The sequence below is a fragment of the Lissotriton helveticus genome, chromosome 5_1 (genome assembly GCF_964261635.1).
Source record: "Lissotriton helveticus chromosome 5_1, aLisHel1.1, whole genome shotgun sequence".
Taxonomy (NCBI): domain Eukaryota; kingdom Metazoa; phylum Chordata; class Amphibia; order Caudata; family Salamandridae; genus Lissotriton; species Lissotriton helveticus.
Genome location: NC_136065.1, coordinates 1,373,172,703 through 1,373,188,388, shown reverse-complemented (window position 1 = coordinate 1,373,188,388; position 15,686 = coordinate 1,373,172,703). Strand labels below are relative to the sequence as shown.

Here is a 15,686-nt window from a genome sequence, read left to right as displayed (position 1 = left end):
TCCACAATCACAAGGTTGCCCTTTTGAAGGTTTTGCACTTTTCTCCAGTGAGAATAACTGCAGACTCTGCATTTCTCTAGTGTTAGTGCTACCTCCATTAGTTTCACTGCAGGTTGCATTAACACACTTATCCTGTGCCTCCAGTGTAGGGGTTGTCCCTGTTTTCCAGTGCAGAGTGATGTGACTATTCAGTGCATTTGCTGCCTTTGTCTTTAGTGGACAGTTTACCTGGCCAATCGATTCGATATGCTTTATTCGATTTTTGTATAAAATCATGAAAGCGTACAATTACAGAATACAATCATAGTTAAAAAATGCATACATGTGGAGCGCAGATTATCTACAGGTAAAAAAAAACAACAACAAAAAAACCAGACATTTGCTCACCCTGTGAATGTAACTTTCCTGACAGTAGCATACTTTACAGGGTTCATGATAACAGTTCTTCCGTTTCATCAAGAGGGAAAGTGCAAAGGGTTACAGTAGTTAAAAAATGTTAAACGGTATTTCAAATCTGTTTGGGGCGGGAATACTACAATAAAGCAGTAGGCAAACACCTCTACCCAGCCTGGTACAATCCCCAGTCATTGGCCTAGAGGCAGGGATAAATGATGTGCTTGGATAGAAGTCATGTAGATCCCAGATGGATATGGGGCCATCGACTTCTTTAGGTTGCCAAGTTCGGAGGTATGGGACAATGTTTCTGCTCCTAAATCTTATTAATATCAAGTCACCAATAATGTTTTTCGGAAGGGGGCCCAGCCAACTCACTCTCCTCACGCTCACAATCCCGCCGTCAAGATCATGGGTCTATTTTTGGATAGCCAAAACTGGACCTTGTTTAACAAGTCATGCTGTCTCTCTGGTTTTCCCTTTTTCAGTCGCGGGACTCCCGAGAGGATGCATACAAATGGGGCTGCCTCTGGAGGTAGATGCATTCTAAAAAAACCCTGTTGCGCTCTACTCTGGGGACAAAACTTTTCAGTGTAGTGGGTTTAGGAGAGGCTTTAAAAATGTTTGAGGGGAGAATGTTAGGAACTGGTGCTGGGGTTTGAACAACTTTATTTTGAATGGGAGGTTTAGTTTTATTTAAAGTAGCAATTGGCAAGGGATGGGTAGGTATAGAGGCGTTGGTAGAGGTTAACAAATTAAAATTGATTTTTTTCCTCAATCCCTGTCAATCTATCCCCCAAGATGTTGATTTTGTCAATTAGGGGGTGTATAATGGATTTGATCAAATGTTCAATCATTGACAATAGGGCCATCTGGGAAGAAGGGGCTAGGTCATCTGATTTTTCGGCCTCCTCCGCAGTTAGGGGAAAATTGGTAGGGGGTGGAGTCAAGATTGGGGATTCATTTTGTATTTTTTGTACTTTGGATTGACTCTCGTTATATTTATCCCCGTCATGCTTCCTTTTGTTTGGTTTGGCCCGGGCGGATACTATGCATTGTGTGTTTGTCTTTGTAAATATAGAAAAAGGTTCCAACACTCTCTCATTTGTAGTTAACAAATTAATATTATTTGGTAGGGATGGTGATCCTACAGGGGCATAGCTGGTCTTACACAGAGTGTTTAATTCCTCCAGCAGTGAAAGTCTACACACCGTATTGTTTGTTTGAGGAGGGGAGTGATTACAAGGTGGACTGACTACAGGCTGATGGCAGTTATTTTTATCAGCGTCTGTACGTGAAGGTAACAGTGCGTTATTTATGCGCTTCTCTTGCATCCTCAGACAAGTAGCCGACCGAAGCGCTAGTTTTGTAACAACCCCTTTCTGGGTCATGATATGACTTGGATGTAGATAAGGTAATAGAGTTAATTGGGCAAATACTACTGACCAGTACAGTGTGTCAATTAGTGGCTTTACCTCCTCCAGGAAAGCCAAGTGGTGGGGCCCGTCCCGTCCTCCTCAGGTCTCTGAGGGCCACAGAGGGCCCGCCCTTTGCCCGGGCTTCGCCTGGCGTCCCGCGAGGGAGGGCTGACGGCAGTTAAATGCGCCTCCTGGCGCTAAAAATGGGTCACGTGGTTCCCTGGGCTGCTGGGGGTTGTGGTTTCCTGACCTGCACTCCACGGCGGCCAGCGCTTCCCCAGGTGGGAGTGGGAGCGGGCGGCAGGAGACAGGCAGGCAGCAACCCCAGCAGGACAAGCAGGTCGGCAATCCTCCTCCCGGACTCCCCCAACGGCAAACAGGCAAGATCCGATATGTTCCCCCCGCTCAGCAGGGCTGACGGCAGTTAAATGCGCCTCCTGGCGCTAAAAATGGGTCACGTGGTTCCCTGGGCTGTTAGGGGTTGTGGTTTCCTGACCTGCACTCCACGGCGGCCAGCGCTTCCCCAGGTGGAAGTGGGAGCGGGCGGCAGGAGACAGGCAGGCAGCAACCCCAGCAGGACAAGCAGGTCGGCAATCCTCCTCCCGGACTCCCCCAACGGCAAACAGGCAAGATCCGATATGTTACCTGGCCAATCTTATTTATGCGTTTCAAGCTTCTCACCTATCGTGGGAGCTAGTACAAATCCATCTCCTGTAGATATCGTCCCCCTGGTGCAGATCTCTTATTCCCCACCAGTGTAGATGGTGACCACACCCAGGGGGCATCTATTTCCTTATACATTAGGGCAGAGGTTATGCTTCCCCTTCCCTACTCTCCAGTCCACCAGTTGCTCCCTACTTTAGTTCAGGTTTTGTGGCTACATCAACCTAATATCGGTGACTACATCCATGTAATACAAATGTTTGTAAACCCTGACCTTCAGGTCCTATGCTTCTGATGGAGCGAGTTTTGGAAATACATTTATTTCAGCTCGTAAAGTTTAAACTTCCATAATGAAATAATATTATTAATAATATGTGCGGTGAAAATATTAACCAACCTAGAGTAAAAGTTGCATCCTCATGAACACGTGGGAAACTAATATGTGTGCTCATAAACGTGCATTATGTTGCATTTGCATGTGTGTGAAAAATAATAAATTAATCCTGTCTATTGTCATGTCAGAACTAAATGCGGCCGTTTATTAATAAGCATGTGCTATTTTCTGTGTGCTCATGTTTTGTTTTCCATGTCTTAAATGTTGCATGAATCTGAAGGTTGCTTTCATTTGCCTATGCTAGGTAATATAGATTAATGGGTTAATAATTAGCAAAGGTGGGTGGGTAACAGAGAGAACTTTATTTCTTGCATTAATTATTCTTTTGTGTTTGTTTATACACTAGTTGACGAAAAGAGCGTTTGAGGCCTAGTGCATCTAAATGAGCAGTTGGCAGAATTTTGCTCAATGAAAACAAGAGTCCGGTGTGGAAAAATTCCTGCCAAGTTTCTGAAAGAAAGAAATGCAAACGTGGTTGTGCAAATGAACTGACTGTACTTTTGGTCAGCATGGCCAAGTCCAGGAACCGGCAGAGAGATTGACAAGCTAAGGAAGTCGCGGACACTTGTATTAAATGTTGCAAACTGGAGGAAGCTTCGTGACTTGGAATAAAGGACTCTTTAAAAAAGTCGGAACTGGGCTCTAAAGAATGTGGTGACACTATGGTCTGTCACTTGTCAGCCAATGAGGACTCTGAATGGCAGAAAAGTATTAAATTTTACTTAGATTAGTTAGTCAGAAAGGTATAAAAACTGTCCCTCTGGGAGGGGGAGCGCTGCTGTTTGCTGTTTTCCAGAAGGGCGTATCGTGCTGTTGGACTTTACTTGGAGCACATAAGAAACCTTCTAGGCTTAAAGACTTTTTCCCTTTTTTCTTAATGGGGCAAGTTCAGCTAGGGACTTAGGGTTTAGATGATGCCAAATTATATTCCAATTTGATTTATATTATTTGATTTAACTTGAAACTGTCATTACCTTTGCTGAAAATTTTAATAATGATGCTTGATTAAAAAGATTTCTAATGCACTTTCTTTAAATAAATTATAATCTTTGAAAAACAAGCTGGTCTTGTTATTTCATGTGTCTAGGTTGCCATTAGTAGATCTATCGCCAAAGTGGCTTAATTAATTATAGGGTTTAACAAGTGTAATGACGTCGGTTTTCTGCAGATGTATATAAATGTATATATTTTATGAATACGTTTATTAATTAAGTCACATGATTCAGTTGCTCAAAATATGTCATGTTAGATTATGGGCCTTGTGGTTGATTTATAATTAATGGTGAATATTGTAGAGGTAGGTAGTGTAGCTTATGACGTATTTTCTATAGGGCCGCTGGATCAAGTAACTGGTAGCAGAGATACGGTTGCTATGGTAACCGACATGCTACATGGTAATTACATAGGATCGATGTTTAACATATGTTGAGTTTTGTTCACTTGTTATATGTAGTTGAAAGGTTTTTCCTGTAGTGTGAAAAATCCTAGTTGTACCGGTACAGAGCGGTGTGACACGAGTGAAGTTACACAGTACATTTGATCTGTTTCAGAATAGTGGTATTATTATATCACTAGTGTTGTGGACGTACAACACATATTAGGGATATAGGCGTGTTAGGGAGAATGTATAGGGAGGATTGTCTATGAAATCGTAGCTTTGAGTATAGGGACCGAGAGCCCGTTCTAAAACTCATTGCGAAAAGAGTAATAGATTATATACAAACTTGAGTGAAGGGTAAAATAACGTCGTTTATTTTACTAGCGATTCAGGATTTCTATGGTGGGTTAAATTCCTGCCAGGATTTCATGTATATGTGGGTAGGAAAACTTTACGTTTGAAAGTGCGTAAATGATTTTGTAATTCTGTTCGAATCAAACTTTGAATTGCTACTTTATGTGCATTTAGAGGGAAACAAGATAGTTTTTACTTGTTTGAAGGGTAGAGTAAAGATTTACTTTATCGGCGAATATATATTCTGTGAGAATAGCGTTGTCTATTATACGCAAAAGAATACTTGAATGGCTGTATAAACTGTCACTTTATTTTAGTGAAACAGACAAATGGTTTGTTCTTTTTGTCGTTATTAATTGAATTTCAATGAAAAGATGTTCTTAAAATGGCGCTGTGAAAAGTTTTTGTGAAGGAGGGGTGAGCTCTGAGAGTGAGACGCGAGAAGCCGCAGCGGCTGTGTACGTCACAGGGTCCGCGCTGTGATTAGTTAACATACGTCACAGCTAGCGTACTGATTGGTTCACGTGACTCTGACGAGCTGATAGTTGATTGGTTCGTTGAGAAAGCAGTAATTCTATTGGTTAAGCAAGGTGGTGACGTGGCTTAACCTGATTGGATTGTTGGTGTGTTTCGCGCACGGATTGGCTAAATTAGCGGAACAACCAGGAAACATTTACGATCTTTTAAATTGAATAAGTTTGGTTAAAACATGAGTTATTATTATAAAAAAGAGGAGAAAAAGCTTACATTGCTCCAGAGATTACATTTTTTTATTTCACCAGATAAGAAAATTGAAACGCGGTGGAAAGTTACTTCATAAATACAAAACACCTGCAGCTTATATGGAAGGTGAATATGGTTATCATACTTGCCTTTAGTTTGATGCTTGGATGCAGTACACTAAAAATGACGGCGTTTTAGCTTGGCCAGAAGATGGTTAATTTAATATGAGAATTTTGAAAAACTTAAGAGAAAAGATGCCAAAGCCTAGACCGACTCAATTTGAAGCTTTAGTTGAATGGGAGGATGAGATGTTTCAACTTCAGCGGGAAGCAAATGCATGATAAGACCTCCAAATTCATCAAAATTTATACATGAAACTCATGAAGATAGAATGCGTCGGTGGAGACAGGCAGATATGTGTGATGGTCTCTACATAGTGAGAGAAATGATTACAGAAATACCAGGACAAAAGAATATCCAAAAGAAAAATAATACTGTTGTTGAAAGTGAAACAGAAGACCCAGTTCTAGAAGATATTTATTTAGTAAATAAAAAACAGACTCCTTTAAAACCAGCTTGTTCTTGGTCTACTCTGATGGTTTCTACTGGAACCACACCGAGTGCTCCTCCATTAAATGAAGAAACACCCAGATTGTATCCAAATAATTCTAAGTCTTTTGAAACTCTTATGAGGTTAGAAACAAGAACAAATTCAAGTATGTATGATGAAAGTAGAAATTTTCCTGAAACCCCAAAGAGAAGAGAAACTTCTGGAAAATTGATAGGAGTTAATGAAATTGAGGAAGTTACAGATAATTCAGAATATTTACGATCAAAAGAAGAATTAATTCGACAACTAACTAAAGGCATGGACGCAGTGACAGTTCCAGTAACTATTGGTCCTGTTCAACCCGTTTTTGATCAAGGAGAAAATAAGCAAACAGGTTTGACAATTCCATTAAATGCAGAAATTCAAAAAGTAGCTGAAGTTTTTTATTCAGAATTAGCTGAAATACATCGAGAAAAAACAAGGATGCCTGATTTAACTTTGAATCCAGATTCATTATGTAAAACACCAATAGGTGCAGAATCAGATACTGAATTATCAGAGAAAACAGATTCTACTTCAAAGCTTGATGTTGCGAGACTAAAGGCAGATTTAGAAGAATTAATAATTGGCACAATTGGTCCTGACAGTTTGAAGCTTTATCAAGATGATGAACTCCTGTTCATTTGTAAGAGCATTCAATGGAAAACAAAAAATAAATATGATCAATTAGAAGAATTAGCTGCAGAATTAGAAATTGATATTAGTAAACAAAAGAATTTGGGAAAACACTACAGATTAGAGTTTTCTGAAAAAGATATTGGAAATTTCAATGCAATGGGAAGAATTATGCATATAAAAGATTTGATTGTATACATCAAAAAATTGGGTGACTTGAGTAAATAGAGAGTGAAATGGACCAAAAAGAAGGAAGAGGAAAGGCAAGACAAGTTAGCAAAACAATTCCCAATGAGAAAAATTGCTGGTGGTGGTTATGTTCATGTTCCCTGGTCAAGACAAGACATTTTGTTATTCACAAATGATTTTCCTCGGCTGAGAGAAAAGCCAGTGGAATGGTATCGATAGGTAGATAGATTCATCAAAGTATCGAAAGTTCTGTGGGTTGATCTTGATGGATTTTTTGACATTGTTGTCCCATCAGATCTTTGGACAGAATGTAAAATTGCTGTGAGTTGGCCCAAATTAGAACCAGCTCGGGACAAAGAGACAGGTGCTCCATCATCAGAAGTCATGGGTCTGTATGACAAAGTGATTTACTGGTTAAAACAAAAAATTCCTCCGAAAGAGGTAGATTGGGTAAAAATAGACAGAACAAATCAGGAGCCAAAAGAATCAGTTCATTCATTCTATGAAAGGTTATTATTGGTTTTCAAACAATACAGTGGCTATGAAAAATTAAATGAAAAGGCCATGAGTCACTTCATTTACAGATTTGTTTATGGTCTTAGACCTGAAATTGGTGAAATGATCAGAAATAATATTGTCGGATGGCAATCAAATTCAGTTGATGATATTTTGAGAAAGGCAAAATGCTGTAGTGATGAATTGGAAGCAAAACAGAAGAAATTAAAAGAAAAGGCAATGTGGGAGCAGGTGAAAGTAGCTGAACATCAGATTGCTAGCTTAGAAAATAAAAATGTACATTTCAATCAGAATCAGGGTCAGGGAAAGTTTAAAGGACACTTTAATAAACCAAAATTTAATGTTAATATTGAAGAGCTGAAACAAAAAATTGCCTTTTTTTTTTTTGGGGAGTTTTATATAGCGCGAACTAGAACCGAACCGAATCAGTTATCAGAGCGCTTTACATAGCACCAGTTACGTTACATGAGGACACACTTTCATTTTTTTTAGGCACGGGGAGATTAAGTGATTTGCCCAGAATCACAGGGGGTTTTTGGCGTCGTTACCGAGACTCGAACCCAGATCCCCAGGTCCAAAGTCGAGCGCCTTAGCCGTTAGGCCAACCCCTCTCCCTCTCCTTGTTTTAATTGTGGTGAAATTGTACACTGGAAGCGCGAGTGTAAAAATCCGCCCAGAAATTTAAAAAATGCATCATTAAATCCACAGATGCAGAATGATGTAAATCTGCAGCAACAGCTACAGCGACAACTTAATGAATTGAGTCTTCAGCAACAGCTACAGCGACAGTTAATGAATCAGCAGGGTCAGATTCCACAGCCTCCTCTTCCAAATTGCAGAGGTGTTAACAAGTTTAATTCTGAGACAGGATTCTGCGGTGGTGATCAGGTAATTAGAACACAAAGAGCAAATGTGTCAAATACTTCTGGACAATTTTTGTTAACAGAAAATCAAGGAGTGATTCTGATGACTACTTATGACGGTGCCTGAGAGAGGGGGAAGAGTGTGTACTTGGAGCCACTCTTGAGGTTGACCAGTCTGGTCCATTTGTAAATGGTAAAGTGAATGATGTAGAAATCACTTTTCTTGTGGACACTGGTGCTACCCGTTCTACTGTTAGATCAGTGGAAATTGAAAACCTGCCTCTCTCTGGAGATACCATCCAAGTAGTTGGTGTAACAAATCAGCAAATTAAAACAGATTTGACAGAGCCTGTGAAAATAGAAATTGGGAAATTCAAAGACAAACACAGATTTGTAGTTTGTAACAGCAGTCCTGTAAACTTGCTGGGAAGAGACATCCTATGCAAGATGAACTGCAAAATATATTGCTCCTCGGAGGGTATTGAGCTTCAAACCATGGAGGAAGATGGGCTTTATAAATTGACAATGTTAATGGTTGAAGCAGAGAAAACAAAATTATTTCCTGTATTTGAAAAAGACAACCTCCCAGAAGAGTTGAAAAAGACAGTTAAAACTGAAATTTGGGATCTGACAGGAAATGAGATGGGCTTGATGAAACATGTTGATCCAGTCAAAATTACTGTGAAACAGGGAATAGAATTTCCAAACATTCCTCAGTACAAGATGAAGGCAGAAACCATTGAAGGTGTCATTCCTGTGATTGAAAAAATCATAAAACAGGGTGTCTTAAAAGAAATTGAGAGTAGTCCTTGTAATTCACCGATTATGGGGATCAAAAAGCCAAATGGAACGTACAGAATAGTTCAGGATTTGAGAAAGATTAATCAGATAGTTGTTCCTTGTTGCCCAGTTGTCCCAAATCCAGCAGTGATTCTTTATCAAATTCCACATGATGCAGAGTGGTTCACTGTCATTGATCTGTGCAATGCTTTCTTTACTGTTCCATTACACCCAGAGAGTCAGGAAATATTTGCGTTCCGGTTCCAAGGTCGCACACTAGCATGGTGTCGTATTCCTCAAGGGTATACAGAGAGTCCTTCTATCTTTAATGAATTATTAAAGAGATCATTGGAAAATTTAAATTTACCTGGAAGATCAACATTGGTCCAGTACATTGACGACCTTCTTGTTGCAGCAAAAACAAAGGATAATTGTGTTACAGATACAATTACTCTTTTGAATCATTTGGCAGATGAGGGACATAAGATGTCACCTGCAAAATTGCAGTTTTGTAAGCAAGAAGTAAAATATCTTGGTCACAGAATTGCAAAGGGAACAAGACAGGTGACAATTGAGAGAATTAAAATGATTCAAGGAATGCAGCCCCCAAAAACACAGAGACAGGTCAGAATGTTTCTAGGAATGGTTGGTTATTGTCGTCAATGGATTAGTGTTTTTTCAGTAATTGCGAAGCCACTGCAGAGACTGACAAAATCTCATATAAAAGATCCAATTGTTCTTACAGAAAATGAGATGGAAGATTTTGAAAAGCTAAAAAGAAGTTTGTGTGAAGCTCCTGCTTTAGGCATGCCAGATTATGAGAAAGATTTTGAGCTATATTGTAGTTGTAGTGAAAGAGAAGGATGTGCATTGTCTGTGTTGATACAGAGACATGGTAAATTGAGAAAACCAATAGCATACTTTTCGGCAGTACTTGATCCAGTTGCAAAAGCTTTACCAGGCTGCTTAAAAGCAGTAGCTGCAACTAGTGTAAGTCGTGAACAAAGTGAAGGGATCATAATGGGATTTCCTGTGAAAGTGTATGTTCCCCATTCAGTTGAAATTCTTCTTACCAGAAGTAAAACGCAGCACTTAACTAGTAACAGACTTACCAAGTATGAAAAAATGATTCTGGGATCAGATAATGTTTCAATAGCAAGATGTGTGAATTTAAATCCTTCCACATTATTGCCTGATGGTACCGTTACAGAAATCAGAAACGAAATTGATGTTGATCATGAGTGTTTAGATGTTTTGGAATATTGTACCAAGCCAAGGCAGGACATTAAGGATGTTCCATTGCCTGTTTCAGATGGTGTTTATTTTGTTGATGGTTCTTGTCTGAGAACAGAAGAGGGTTTTTTGAGAGCAGCTTATTCTGTCTGCACAGTTGGAGATGTTGTGGAAGCATCATTTCTTAAAGGAATTCGTTCAGCTCAAGTAGCAGAATTGATTGCTTTAATTCGTGCATGTGAAAGAGCAATACATTTGAAAATTACCATAATAACAGATAGCCAGTATGGGTACGGAGTTGTGCATGATTATAAGCAGCTCTGGTCTCAGAGAGGCTACTTGACATCTGCAGGATCACCAATCAGAAACGCTAATTTAATAAAAAGATTAATAGATGGTATTCAGTTACCAGAGAAAATTGCTGTTGTGAAAGGAGACGATTATATAACAAAAGGAAATGCTTACGCAGATGAGATAGCCAAATACTGCGCGAGAAATGATTTTGCAATTAATCGGGAAAAAAATGATGAGCATGCTTTGAATTCATTAATGCTAACATCAATAGTTGAGACATGGCAAGAAGTCAAAGATTTACAAGATGAAGCTGATGATGAGGAGAAAAACACATGGAAGAGAGCAGAATGTAGACAGCGAGATGAGGATGGAGTTTGGACTTACAAAGATGGCAGAATAGTTTTACCACACTGCATGATTGCTGACATGGCCAGGATGTATCATGGCCTGGGACATATTGGTAGGGATTCAATGGTCAGACTTTTCAGAGAAACTTGGTTTAATACCAAATTTAGAACGATTGCAGAATCTCTTTGTCAGAGGTGTTTGACTTGCCAACAAATGAACCCAATAAGGAAAACTGTTGTGGGAATGGGAACCATTGGACGGGAGGGTGGTCCATTCACCAGGTTACAAATGGATTTCATTGAGATGCCATCACATAATAAACTGCATTATGTTTTGGTGTTTGTCTGTTTGTTTTCAAGATGGGTTGAAGCTTTTCCCACACGTCACAACGATGCAATTACTGTTGCAAAGTTACTTTTGAGGGAAATAATACCAAGGTACGGTTTTCCAGTGACTGTGGAGAGTGATCGTGGAAGACATTTTGAAAACAGACTGTTAAAATTGATTTGTGAAGCTTTACACATTGAGCAGAAGTTGCATTGTGCATACAGACCAGAGACATCTGGAGTTGTTGAGCAAATTAATGGAACGATCAAGAACAGAATTGCAAAAATGTGTCTAGCTACAAGTATAAAGTGGACAGATGCTCTTCCACTTGTTTTGATGACTCTAAGAAGTACTCCAGATAAAAAGACAGGTTTAAGTCCACATGATATTCTTATGGGCAGAGTCATGAGACAGGCATTCATACCAGTAGGGAAATTGTTGACCATTAATGATAGTGCAATTTTAGAGTATTGTAGGAAACTTTCTGATGTCGTGACTTCTGTGTCTAATCAGGTGGGAACTGAAGTACAGTCAAGAGAAAAAGAGCAAGCACATGATTTGTCACCTGGTGATTGGGTGAGGACAAAAGTTCACCGAAGAAGAAACTGTTTGGTACCAAGGTGGCAGAAAGCAAGACAAGTGATTCTTGTGACAACAAATGCATTGAAGTGTAGAGGCATAAAAAGGTGGATTCATGCTAGTCATACCATTCGTGTGCCTACACCTGAAAACTCTGATGAAGAAAGTGATACCACAGCTGATTCAGATTCAGAAGAAGAATCAAAAAGAAATCCAGATTTTGAAGATCGACAGGCTGGTCGACATCTGGAAAATTCAACTGTGAATGGAGAAACAAATGAAAAGGATTTGGAGATCATAGTTGTAGACTCTGAAAATAATGAAGATCTGCTAGAAAAAGAAACAGTAGAAGAGTCTGATCAAGCTCAATATCAAGGCCAGGAGAGTATTGAAAAGCAGAAAAGAAGCTCTGAAAGCAGGAACAAGAAATCTGAAGCTGGGAAGTTGAAGGTAATTGAAGAAGAGGAGGAGAACGAATTACCAAGTACCAGTTATAGACATGATGTTCTTAACGGAGTGAGGCTGCCTAGTAGAGAAGAACCGGAGTCCAGAATTGAAATTTCTGATACTGATACTGATGAGAGTGATGAAGATTCTCAAATAAGAAAATTCAGAAAAAGAGCTTGGAGAACAGAATGTAATGTGACTGAGCCAAAGAAGAAATTACCAAGAAAAGGTGATAATTGGCCGAGTGAGAGTGAAGGGCTGAAATTTAAGTTAATAAAGAAATCAACGGAACAAATTAATGAAATAACTAGTCAAAAGGATCCCGAAAAGAAAAGTGAGACAGGGAAGAAAATAGAAGTTATTTCTAGAAAGACAAAGAGAACGCTAAGGCCAAATCAAAAATATAAATCGCCTAAATGGACGTATATCATCATTCCGCCTGTAGTTGAGATAAACAGTAGTAGTCAGGAAGAGATTGAAGACAATAGTGACAATGATTGAAATACTTACTTGTTGAAATTTCAGGTTTCCTGTTTTTGGCATAAGGCCGAAGAAATTGTGTTAGGTGACACAAGGTCGAAGAAATTGTGTTAGCTTGAAAACAAATTGTGACATAAGGTCGAAGAAAAGCTGTTAGAGGGTTGAAGAAGTTAAAAAAAAAAAATTTAAATAGGGGGGTGCTAAAGATTAAAATTTAGATATTTTTAGACAAATTTTTGAGATATTTTAAAATTTTTGTTTTCTTTTTCTATAACAAACTTAGTGAAAATGCCTTATGTTTTTGTAAACAACAGCTCAAGATGCTCCATCTTTAAAAGGTGTTGCAAGATATCTCTGATATGTGTGCTTTTGATAATTCTGCTCTGGTTAGTTTTAGCTGTCATTTTTCCTTTCAGGATCGATAAGGAGATGTACAAGGTCAATATGACAAGCAAGGCTTCAGTTAGTCAAGACAAACATAGTGCAACAGGAAAAGCTAACAAAGTTATTGATCACAGACCAGAGGCTCACCAAGATAGGTCTGTTGGTGATTTTTCTAGCAAAAGCTTTTTCAAGACTTCTGGCTGAATATGTAAAGGTTATGGAAGTCAAAGATTGCTACATTTGTGTGAAATTGCCTGCCTCTGTTTCAGAGGGAGTGACATACAACATGCTTCCTCTTACTTATGGCATAACCTGCAGTGTGATAGCTAGCTTATTTTATCAGACTGGTCGTTTAGAGTATTATTACTCTAATTATGATGAGATTTTTGCATACCTGAAAATTGAGAAAAGCTTAAATAAACATAAGCAAGCGAAACAGATGAGGGAATTCTTTATAGTAACTAACGAACTTACCTACGATTATGCTTTCAGAAATAATTTAACATGCAGATTGAGAACTGAGGAAAAGACTTTCCTGAACCTTGTTGAAGAGAGAAGGGCAATCTATAAAAGGAATGAGATGGTCAAGCAGACCAAATCAAAATTCTGGCAAAAGGAGGATGAAAAATTTAATGGCAAATCTTTTGAGAATGTTGCAATTCATATAGACAAACCAATTAGTGGCAAGTTTTGTATTAGAAGAGATAATACTCTGTTCGATAATTATTTTGTTGGAGCTAGCAATTGTGAGGACACTTACCAAATCATGGGGGGTTGGGGTTTCAAGGGAGGTAGAGACCCAATTTTTCCTGGAATTTATTTTGTTTGTGGAGACAAAGCCTATTATAACCTCCCAGACCATTGGTATGGGACGTGTTTTGTTGGACTTGTTTTTCCAAAAATATTTCATGTTGACAGAAACGCAGAAGGCTCATTTGAAATCAGTAATCATGTAAATAGATACAAAAGAGAAAGTTTCACAGAAATTTTGGGAGACATTTTTGAGGCAGTGATACCTTTGGTAGGAATAACCCTGAATGCAGGAAGAATCAGAAAATTGTCCACAATTGTTGACAGATTGTCAACTGACACAGCTGGTGGTTTCCAATTAGTGGATACCAAAGTTATTGCAATCAGATCTATGGTAATGCAAAACCGTCTTGCTTTAGACAAACTCCTAGCAAAAGATGGAGGAGTCTGTGGCATGTTACATGTCCAACACTGTTGTACATATATCCCTGATGAGAGTAGAAACATAGAGATGTACATCAAAAATATTACAGAGATGCATTCAGAAATTGTTCCTTTAGAAGAGGATGATTTTTCAGAACGTCTATCCAAAAGATTTCAGGCAATGAAACCCTGGTTTCAAGAGATTGGTGGTTCAATTCTTGGCAAGATTCTAACACCTTTATTTGTAATAGTTTTTGTGATACTTTTGTTGAAGATTAGTTGCATGTTACACAGGAGAAAGAAATACACGAGGGAAAAGAAGAGAATTTACAAGATCAGAAAGGAACAAGATAAAGAGATAGAACTGGAAGAGTTTCGTAAAGCTCAATATGAAAGCTGTAGACAGACAGCTGAGACAAGTCTTAAGGGATACTAACATAGTGAAACAAATCATGTTCATCTTTAGATAAAAAAATTTACAACATTTTTGGGTGTGGTTTGGTGATTTTGAAATCACCAGATGAGGGAGTTGATGGAGCGAGTTTTGGAAATACATTTATTTCAGCTCGTGAAGTTTAAACTTCCATAATAAAATAATATTATTAATAATGTGTGCGGTGAAAATATTAACCAACCTAGAGTAAAAGTTGCATCCTCATGAACACGTGGGAAACTAATATGTGTGCTCATAAACGTGCATTATGTTGCATTTGCATGTGTGTGAAAAATAGTAAATTAATCCTGTCTATTGTCATGTCAGAACTAAATGCGGCCGTTTATTAATAAGCATGTGCTATTTTCTGTGTGCTCATGTTTTGTTTTCCATGTCTTAAATGTTGCATGAATCTGAATGTTGCTTTCATTTGCCTATGCTAGGTAATATAGATTAATGGGTTAATAATTAGAAAAGGTGGGTGGGTAACAGAATGCATTAATTATTCTTTTGTGTTTGTTTATACACTAGTTGACGAAAAGAGGGTTTGAGGCCTAGTGCATCTAAATGAGCAGTTGGCAGAATTTTGCTCAGTGAAAACAAGAGTCCGGTGTGTAAAAGTTCCTGCCAAGTTTCTGAAAGAAAGAAATGCAAACGTGGTTGTGCAAATGAACTGACTGTACTTTTGGTCAGCATGGCCAAGGCCAAGAACCGGCAGAGAGATTGACAAGCTAAGGAAGTCGCGGACACTTGTATTAAATGTTGCAAACTGGAGGAAGCTTCGTGACTTGGAATAAAGGACAATAGACTCTTTAAAAAAGTCGGAACTGGGCTCTAAAGAATGTGGTGACACTATGGTCTGTCACTTGTCAGCCAATGAGGACTCTGAATGGCAGAAAAGTATTCAATTTTACTTAGATTAGTTAGTCAGAAAGGTATCAAAACTGTCCCTCTGGGAGGGGGAGCGCTGCTGTTTGCTGTTTTCCAGAAGGGCGTATCGTGCTGTTGGACTTTACTTGGAGCACATAAGAAACCTTCTAGGCTTAAAGACTTTTTCCCTTTTTTCTTAATGGGGCAAGTTCAGCTAGGGAC

At 38.8% G+C, this 15,686-nt stretch overlaps 1 protein-coding gene across 1 annotated transcript in view; it reads right to left on the bottom strand.

The window, feature by feature from the left end:
* Window positions 1-15,686, bottom strand: part of DEF6 (DEF6 guanine nucleotide exchange factor) — a 419,734-nt gene that overhangs the window by 124,705 nt on the left and 279,343 nt on the right. The window lies entirely within an intron of this gene.